Source organism: Otolemur garnettii, unplaced genomic scaffold (genome assembly GCF_000181295.1).
Source record: "Otolemur garnettii isolate 467f Iridium unplaced genomic scaffold, OtoGar3 scaffold00028, whole genome shotgun sequence".
Classification (NCBI taxonomy): domain Eukaryota; kingdom Metazoa; phylum Chordata; class Mammalia; order Primates; family Galagidae; genus Otolemur; species Otolemur garnettii.
This window is the reverse complement of record NW_003852423.1, coordinates 14,477,494-14,486,763: the sequence shown is the minus strand read 5'-3', so window position 1 is coordinate 14,486,763 and position 9,270 is coordinate 14,477,494. Positions and strand designations below refer to the sequence as shown.

The 9,270-nt window shown below is 45.4% G+C and overlaps 1 protein-coding gene across 1 annotated transcript in view; it reads left to right on the top strand.

Annotated features, from left to right (window-relative positions):
- The first annotated feature begins 8,682 nt into the window (after window positions 1–8,682).
- The window catches only part of KBTBD2 (kelch repeat and BTB domain containing 2), a 31,272-nt gene continuing 30,684 nt past the window's right edge, over window positions 8,683–9,270 (top strand). The window contains exon 1 of the mRNA XM_023512470.1: window positions 8,683–8,741. The gene's annotated coding sequence lies outside the window, so the exon portion shown is untranslated. The remainder of the gene's footprint in view (window positions 8,742–9,270) is intronic.

Genomic DNA, 9,270 nt, shown 5'->3' with positions numbered 1-9,270 from the left:
CGTCATTGTTGTTTGGCGGGTCCGGGCTGGGGATTCAAACCCGCCACCTTAGGTGTACGTGGCTGGCGCCTTAGCCGGTTGAGCTATAGGCGCCGACCGGGACCTACAATTCTTAACAGCCTACTCTGGTTGTATTTTGACCTTTTAGGACATTGCTACATTTGTTTCTTCTATACTGTTCTTCTTGTCCTCTTCTGCAAATAAAGAACTGATCATAGTCTTCTGATGGTTCCCCATTACCTTTGGGATAGAGTCCAAACTTCCATAGGAGGTCTTTCATGATCTGTATCTATACCTTGCTTTCCTATGCGGATATCTCATCATTTCCTCACTTTTACTCCATGTCCCAGTCCTGGCCAGCAACCTCATTCACTCAACAAATATTAATGAGTACCTAGACAGAAACTGTATAAAACTGGTGAGCCAACAGGATCAAAGAGTGCTTTCTGCCTTCAGGGAGCTTACATTATGAAAATATTTAATTATAATCATGGTAAAGGCAAAGAAAAAAAGTACTGTGCCATAAAATCATAAAATAATGAAAACCATCTGAGCTCATTTAAACCTCTAGGCCCTGATCCCTGCTGTTTTCTTTTCTGTCTCTTCTTTTTCCTTGTCTCCTGCCCTTTTTCTGAAAAGCCTTTCTTGACCTTCTTCGTCCGTACTCTCATAATACCCTGTGCATATTGCTTTCACAGAACTTATCCCCCCTCGCCCCCCACCCTGTGGGTTTCCTTGGGTCTTTCTCTCCCACACTCCCATTCCTTTTATCTCTGTACCCCAGGTACTAAATATTTGTTAAATGAAATGATGGCCACTTTTAGAACTTTTTATCTTGGCATGATTATAGATTCACAAGAAGTAGCAAAAATAGTACGGAGCGTTCCTTGTGTATCTTCCGCCAGTGATAACATCTTACAGACTACAGTACCTCATCCAAATTAGGAAACTTGATACATTTTTTTTTTATCAAATAGCCCCATTAGCATAATGCAGTGACCTAAAGATCTTACTGGATTTCCTCACCTTTTGTATGAACTAATTTCTTAGTAGGTGTTATATATTAAAAATACAGCCTGTTCTATATTTTGTCTGTCTGTTCTATTAAATTTCATCATATGTGTAAATTTGCAACTTGTGACTATACATACAGTCAAGATACATAACTGTTCTCTTACCACAAAGAACTTCTTTGTGCTACCCCCTTAATAGTGATGTCCATTTTAAGTAGATTTTCTCTGTACTACTACAGGGAAGCAAGATAGGATATATTGCATATTAGCTTTGGAATAGACTGTCCTCTGGATTTCTCTCTCAATTCCAAGATTACCAAAAATGTTTAAATTGTAAAAAGAAAATTTCTTGGGGCCGGCGCCTGTGGCTCAAAGGAGTAGGACGCCAGCCCCATATGCCGGAGGTGGCGGGTTCAAACCCAGCCCCCACCAAAAACTGCAAAAAAAAAAAAAAAAAAGAAAGAAAGAAAGAAAGAAAATTTCTCCTACAAATTCAATTTAACAGAGTTTGCCTGAGCAAAAAGCAATTCACAAATTGGGCTATCCTCAGAACCAGAAGAGGTTCAGAAAACTTTACAATGTGTACAGGCAGCATTTACGACAGAAAATGGAAGTGAGGCATTACAAATTTCTGTAATTGTTCAGGGCTTTCCAAGCTTAGATGGCGTTTTAGGCGGACCACCAAGCTAGTGTTGCCAAGCATCCCACAGTTGTTCTAAGATGGCAGCTGCAGAAGGAAAACTGAACAAGGAGTCAGTTTCTTTTTTTATTTATTCTTAAAATTTTTTTTTATCAAGCAGCCCCCAAACCAGAACAGGTTCAGACTCCCAAATCAGTCTTTTAACTGCACTAGTCCTTTCTTCCTCACTGTTCCAGTCCCCTCTGAGATTTTTTTTTAAGGGATGGGAATCCTGAGATAAAGGGTGGAAAATAAGTACAAATAATTGAGTATAAATGTTCAACCTGTTCTTTTCCCAGTTAAGATAATAAAGCATACAAAAAAATTCACTTTGGCTCGGTGCCTGTGGCTCAAGTGGCTAAGGCACCTGCCACCTACACCTAAAGTGGCAGGTTCGAATCCAGCCTGGGCCCGCCAAACAATGACGGCTGCAACCAAAAAATAGCCGGGCGTTGTGGCAGGTGCCTGTGGTCCCAGCTACTTGGGAGTCTGAGGCAGGAGACTCCCTAGAGCCCAGGAGTTGGAGGTTGCTGTGAGCTGGGATGCCACGGCACTCTACCCAGGGGGACAGCTTGAGGCTCTGTCTCAAAAAAAAAAAATTCACTTTTAGGCTCAGCACCTATAGCTCAGAGGCTAGGGCACTGGCCACATACACCAGGGTTCAAACCTGGCCTGGGCTTGCCAAACAACAATGACAACTGCAACAAAAAATAGCTGGGCATTGTGGTGGGCGCCTGTAGTGCCAGCTACTTGGGAGGCTGAGGCAAGAGAATCACTTAAGTCCAAGAGCCTGAGGTTGCTGTGAGCTGTGACGCCATGGCACTCTACCTACGGCAATATAGGGAGACTCTGTCTCAAAAAAAAAAAAGATAAAATAAAACAAAAATTCACTTTTAGGGTGGTCACTGTGATGCAAGCCTGTAATCCTAGCACTCTGGGAGGCTGAGGGTGGTGGATCACTCAGAAGTTCGAGACTAAAAATAAAAGTTCTACTAAAAATAATAAAAAAAAAAATAGCTGGGCTATGTGGCAGGCACCTACAGTCTTAGCTTCTCAGGAGGACGAGGAAGGAGATCACTTGAACCCAGGAGTTTGAGGTTGCTATGAGCCAGGCTGATGCCACAGCCTGGGTAGGAAAGTGAGACTTTAATGATGCCACGGAACCAACCCCAGGGCTACAGAGTGAAGACTTTGTCTCAAAATTTTTTTTTCTTTTTTTTTCTGCTCCTTTGGGTTTTTTGTCTTGGTTTTTAGAGAGAGGGTCTTGTGACAACCATGCCTAGCTAATTTTTAATTTTTTTAAACAGAGATGGGAGGCAGTCTCACTATGTTGCTCAGGCTGGTCTTGAACTCCTGGCCTCAAGGGATCCTCCTGACTTGGCATCCCAAAGTGCTGAGATTACAGACATGAGCCACTGTGCGTGGCTAAGCTTGGCTTCTTTGAAATCCTGGGAACATCAATCCAATCTGCCAGTTCTTAGTGTTTTATGTATTAGGAATGATTTAAATATGACATTTGCTGGAAAGTAGAAAAAGCTCCAAGACCCAGAGTGTGGTGACAGTGACTTCCACAAAGACATGTTTCTGCTGCATCTTCTGTTTGGTTTCTGCCTTTAAGCATGAGGGGTGAGTTAAGACCGCTCTTGAGACCTCTTGTCAGGACAGCACCTTGAGCACACACCTGTCTTGGGAGATGGGAAACTCCTTGGGTGCTGCTCCACCTCAGATGACGACACCTCACTACCCCAGTCGGCAGAGCAGAATCACTATCCATGTGCAGCCGGTCTTCCAGCACGGAGCCAGCGTGAATTAGCAGGACAACTGACCCAAGAGGAAAAGGTGAGAATGGCTCAAAGAATATGGCTTATAGAGTGTCAGCCTGAAGAAGCTTATGGCCCTGGAAAAGCTAGATTGGAAGAACAGGGACTAGAACGTCCTATCTGTTTGCAGGAATTTGCTTGTGGGGACCCCATTCACTATCTGCCATGCCAGCCTTCTGCCACCTCGCCTGCATTGACGAGTGGCTGATGATCTCCTTTATGAGCCCCTGCTGCAGGGGCTTCGTGGATACAGTGGTACCTGAACGTTGAGACCAGCCAGCTGAGCAACTTCAGCAGAAACATCATTCTTGGTTTTGATCTTTTGTCATTGAGCCAAAGAGGCAAGGAATAGGAATTATAATCTGGCACAAAAGTTCCTAAAATTTTTTGTAGTTCCTAAGAACTACAGATGTTAGGATACTATAGTAAGTGATATTTTAGATATTTACCATGAAAGGTAGAATGGTATTCTTATATACAGCCTTGACCCAATGCTTATAAATACAAGTGTGTTTAGATTTTGTTTTGGCTGCCGTATGTAAGAATTGTGTCAAGTGTTGCAGCAGCTGTATTTGTTTTAATCATGTGTATGGCAGTTTAGGAAGAAATATCACTATTTTTCCTAAATGGAATGGTCTTCCCCCCTGCCCAAACTCATTATCTGAAGTCAGCATCATTTGGGTAAAGGTTTTATTAAGCGCTTACCTTTTATAACACCAAATTAAAATGATCTCAAATTACCTATGAATAAATATTGAAATAACTTAAAAAAAAAGAATGATTTAAATACAAACTAGGGGCAGACTGCTATTTGGTTTATCTGACCCAATATCCATTCTCAATGATTTTCTCCCTTGTAGTCTTGCGCTAGAGCTTGGAAAAACTAAATCCTCCAAAACAGAGTTGGCCAAGTTACACTTTTACACAATGAGATATATGTGGAAACCTGTTGAGTAGGGAGGATGAGAAAGTTTTTACTTTCCTGAAAAAAATAATTATGTGCAGCTGAAGCCAATCCTTTAGCCATCTTCTTGTCTTGAACAAGGGTGTGAAGACTAAAACTGCGGCAGCCATCTTGAAACTACCATAGAAATGTCAAGGCTCACGCCTGTAATCCCAGCACTCTGGGAGGCCAAGGTGGGTGGAGTGCCTGAATTTAGGAGTTCAAGACCAGCTGAGCACAAGGGAGACCCAATCTCTAAAAATAGTGGGGCATTGTGGTGGGTGCCTGTAGTCCCAGCTACTTGGGAGGCTGAGACAAGAGGATCACTTGAGCCCAAAAGTTCGAGGCTGCTATGAGCCATGACACCATGGCACTATACCAAGGGTGACAAAGTGAGACTCTGTCTCAAAAAAAAAGGCAAGGGAGCCAAGTGAGGTGGCTCACGCCTGTAATCCTAGCAGTCTGGGAAGCCAAAGTGGGTGGATTGCTTGAGCTCATGGTTGGAGACCAGCCTGAGAAGAGCAAGACCTTGACTCTACTAAAAATAGAAAAACTGAGGCAAAAGGATCACTTGAGCTCAAGAGTTGAAGGTAGCTTGAGCTATTATGCCACAGCATCTACCTAGGGTGACAGCTTGAGACTGTCTCAAAAAAAAAAAAAAAAAAAAAGAAAGGAAGGAAGGTCAAGAGAATCACAGAAACGATGCTTCTGCTGTTCTTGAGCTGTTGAACCAATAGATTTGTTATGTGACCAAATCAATTCATATTTGCTTAAGCCATTGAATTGATTTTCCCTTCTACTTGGACTCACATGAATTCCTAACTGTACAGCCATTAAAATGATACCTTTTAGGGCGGTGCCTGTGGCTTGGTGGGTAGGGCGCCAGCCCCATATGCCGGAGCTGGCGGGTTCAAACCCAGCCCCTGCCAAAAACTGCAAAGAAAAAAAAAAGATACCTTTTAGTCCCTTCCTTTATCCTCACAATTCATTATTCTTCCCATAATTACTGATGTTTGGCAACCCAAATAAGCAACTGAGGCAAAAATCTCAGTGAATGGTGGTTTGTTAAGCCAAAGTAGAGGACATGCCTGGGAAAACAAACCACAGACAAATTTGTGGCTGTTTTAAGGAGACTTTGGACGTTTCATTATCTAAGAAGCTTAGAGCAAACACAAAGAAAAAAAAAGAGCAGCAGGAAAGGTAGTGAGACAAAGTGGTTACATTTTTCTTTTTTGAGACAGAGTCTCACTCTGTCACCCTCAGTAGAGTGCTGTGGCATCCCAGCTCAACCTCAAATTCCTGGGCTTGAGAGATCCTCCTGCGTCAGCCTCTGGAGTAGCTGGGACTACAAGTATGCTTCACAAGGCCTAGCTAGTTTTTCAATTTTTAGTAAAGACGGGTCTCACTCTTGCTCAGGCTAGTATCATACTCCTGAGCTCAGGTGATACATCTGTCTCGGCCTCCCAGAGCACTGGGATTACAGGCATGAGTCATCATGCCCAGTCAGATCAGAGTTCTTGATGGTTTCTTTCTTTTTTTTTTTGAGAGAGAGTTTCACTACGTCACCCTCGGCTGACTGCCATGGCGTCACAGCTCACAGCAACCTCAAACTCTACCTCAAGTGATTCTCTTGCCTCAACCTCCAAAGTAACTGGGACTACAGGTACCCGCCACAAAACCCGGCTATTTTTTTTAGTTGCAATTGTCATTGTTGTTTAGCAGGCCCTGGGCCAGGCTCGAACCGGCCAGGCTCGAACCTGCCAGCCTCAGTGTATGTGGCCGGTGCCCTACTTACTGAGCTATGGGTGCCCAGCCACATTCTTGGGATATTACCAGATAAGAGGCTCTGGCTGCCTGTTACTGTTAGCCAAATGCAGAAACAGGGATTAGGTCCAATAAGCTTTATAATCAGAAGGCCAGCAATTCTGGAGAACAATGAGAGTAGCTTCTCCAAGAGTGTTCTGCCCTTCCATTTCCAAAACCACAGTTTTATAAATAAATGTTCAAAGCAAAAAACATGTTAACACTTATCTTAAACAACAATAATCAGCATAACCCATGACCCATAATAAATAATTGGCATAACGCATGACCCAAAACATCAATAGCCCAAAGCTACTTAAGATATCCACTTTTAGGTTAAAGCTGAATCTATAAAACAAGGATGGAAGACACAAGGTAAAGGTCACACAGGACCTAAACCGACCAGACCAAATTGTGTCGTGTCAGACCTGGCTAGACTGACTCCATCTCATTCTCACTACATGCATTCTAGTGAGACCCAGGAAAATCTTATTTTACATAAGATAAGGTGAATGTTAGAAGAGAAAAATTGGGAGTGAAGGGAACATCAATTTTGCACATGTCCCCAGGAAAGTGGAAGAATATTTGATACTATCTTGTCTCTGTTCTGCACCTGGGAAGGTAAACTTGGAATTTTTTGCTGTGAGTGTGGGTTGAACAGACTTTAGTTTTAGGAGCTACAGTTGTTCCACAGACCTAAAAGTATAATCTGGCTGTCTTACTTATGGGAGGCCAGCAAGGAATGTCTTTCACCACCTATCTGTGGGGCCAGTTCTTCACAAGTGCCTGTGGGGGTCCTGACATTTTAAAATTTTACATATTAGTATCTAATCATCTTGAGTAGAAAATTCAGTTATCCTTGACTTATTTTCCCTCATCCCCTAGGTAATCAAGTTTTATTTATCATAGCTGGCTGTTGTCACGCCTCTCTTTGCTTCACCATTCTCCCTGACATCAGTTAGGCTGGACTTTCTTTTCATCTCCTGTCTGGACTGTATTTAGCAGCCTTCTAACTAGTATCCCTGCTTTTAACAAAATTATTTTTCTAAAATCTTATCAAGATATTATACTTAAAAATCTTAAATGGTACAACTACAAGAGGGACTCTACGTAGCCAATGCAAATACTGTATCCTAGTTTGCACCCTCACATTAACCTGAAATTAAAAAAAAAAATTAAATGGCTTTTTGTTGCCGACAGGAGGAAAATACAAATTCCTTACTTATTGTTTGCTGTTAAGATCTTATTTAGACTTACCATCTCCCAGTATCCAGTCCGGCACAAAGTAGGTACTCCAGTATTGGTTAAATAATTAGAATCTTTTGTATGACTTGGTTTGATATCAAATCACTTAGACATTTAATCAAACTAAGCACAGTGATAGCATACAGGGAATCGTAATAAAAATGTGTTGAATGAACATAGTCTCTAAATTCTACAGTGAAACAAATCCTTTATCAGTGGTTTCAGATAACATATATCTTGGTGTGTAGTTGATCTAGCCCACCCTACAGAAAGAGGCTTTCCCTTCGGTATCGTACTGTATGGCCTCTCCGTTTATAATTAGTCATCCAACTTCTCCAGATTGGGTTTGTGCCAAGAGTGTAAGTTAGGAAGGTGGGTGGAGTCTGCGTGGGCATTTCTGACAATTTTTCGATCCATGAATAACTCCTAGCAAATAAGAGCAAATTTACAACCTGCTTGCTAGTAAGCGGTGCCAAGTTAATCAAACCAGTACGGGCCATAGAATTTAGCTGCTGCTACAAGACGCTTCGCTTTGTGAAGCAAAGCTGAAGGCGCTCGTTTGGACTTGCTAGGGGGGAAGGGGTGGCGGCCGCATTGCAGCACAAGACCGAAGGCGTCTATCACAAGCCGAGGATACCTCGACACCCAGACGTTTGTTTCTTCCCGTCTCCCTTCCCTCCCGAACTGCGGGCCCTTTCGGATCCTGCTTTGAGTTTTTCCTTGGGCACGGTAAAACTTAAAACATGTCCTGGAAACTGGAGGGCGTGTTTTGGAACAGAGGGACTGAGAAGGAAAAGCCCACTCGGCGATCCGCCCAACGTCTCCCCAACTTTCTCCTTCCCCTAGTCTGGAATTGTTTAGTCCTACTTGCTCCCCGCTCGACCCAGCCTACAGACATCTCCATATTTCAGGGAAAATTTCAAGGGGTTCAAAAAACGCCTACGGCATAACACTTGGTGTTTTACAGTCTACATTTCCTAGCAGCGAATTTCCAGGCTTCCCCAGTCCAAGCCCAAAGGCTCTGCGGCCCGGGCCGCGGGGGCGACCTCAGCTCGGCGCACGCGCCCTTGGCGGGCTCTCCCCTGACCTTTCCCGGGAACCCCCTCAATTACGCTCCCGTCCCTCGCGCCGCCCCCGCCCTTCCTGCTCTTTCCGTTTCCTTTTTCGCGCCTGCGCGGCCCCAATTGTTATGGCTTTCCGGTGGGATCCAGCAAAGGAAAAGGGCGGGGGAAGCTAGAGTAAGGGAGGGGGCTGAGCGGGGCGGTCTCGGGTACCCGGCAAACTGCAAAACTGCCGCCCGTGCAAACAGGCGCGCTCGGCGGAGAGAAGAAAGCTCCGCGAGAGGGGCGCGCCCGCGGGCTGGCCAACGGTCCGCTGCCCGCGCGCTCCCGGGCCGCAGGAGGGGACGAGCGCGCGCGGCGGGGGCGGGGCGGGAGCGGCGAGCCGGGCGTCTCTGGGCCCCGGGTTGACTAGGCGGCGCGGGCGAGCGGCACGGCTCCCGGGGGAGGAGTCTGGCGGTGCTCGGGCCCTGAGGAGCGTGCGGCGGCGCCCGCAGAGGACGCTGCTTTCCGCGCTAGACGGACCGGTCGAGGGAGGGTGCGAGGGGAAACCGGAAGGAAGAGGAGGTGGCGCCAGCCTTCCTCGGCGGAGGCGAGATCCCTGCCCCGGCCGCGGCGGGAGGGCCACGCCCCCGCCGCAGCGCCCGAGGGGCCCAGTGTGTTTGGGGCCGCCGGCCGGACCGAATCCCAGCCCTCGAGACCGAGGGAC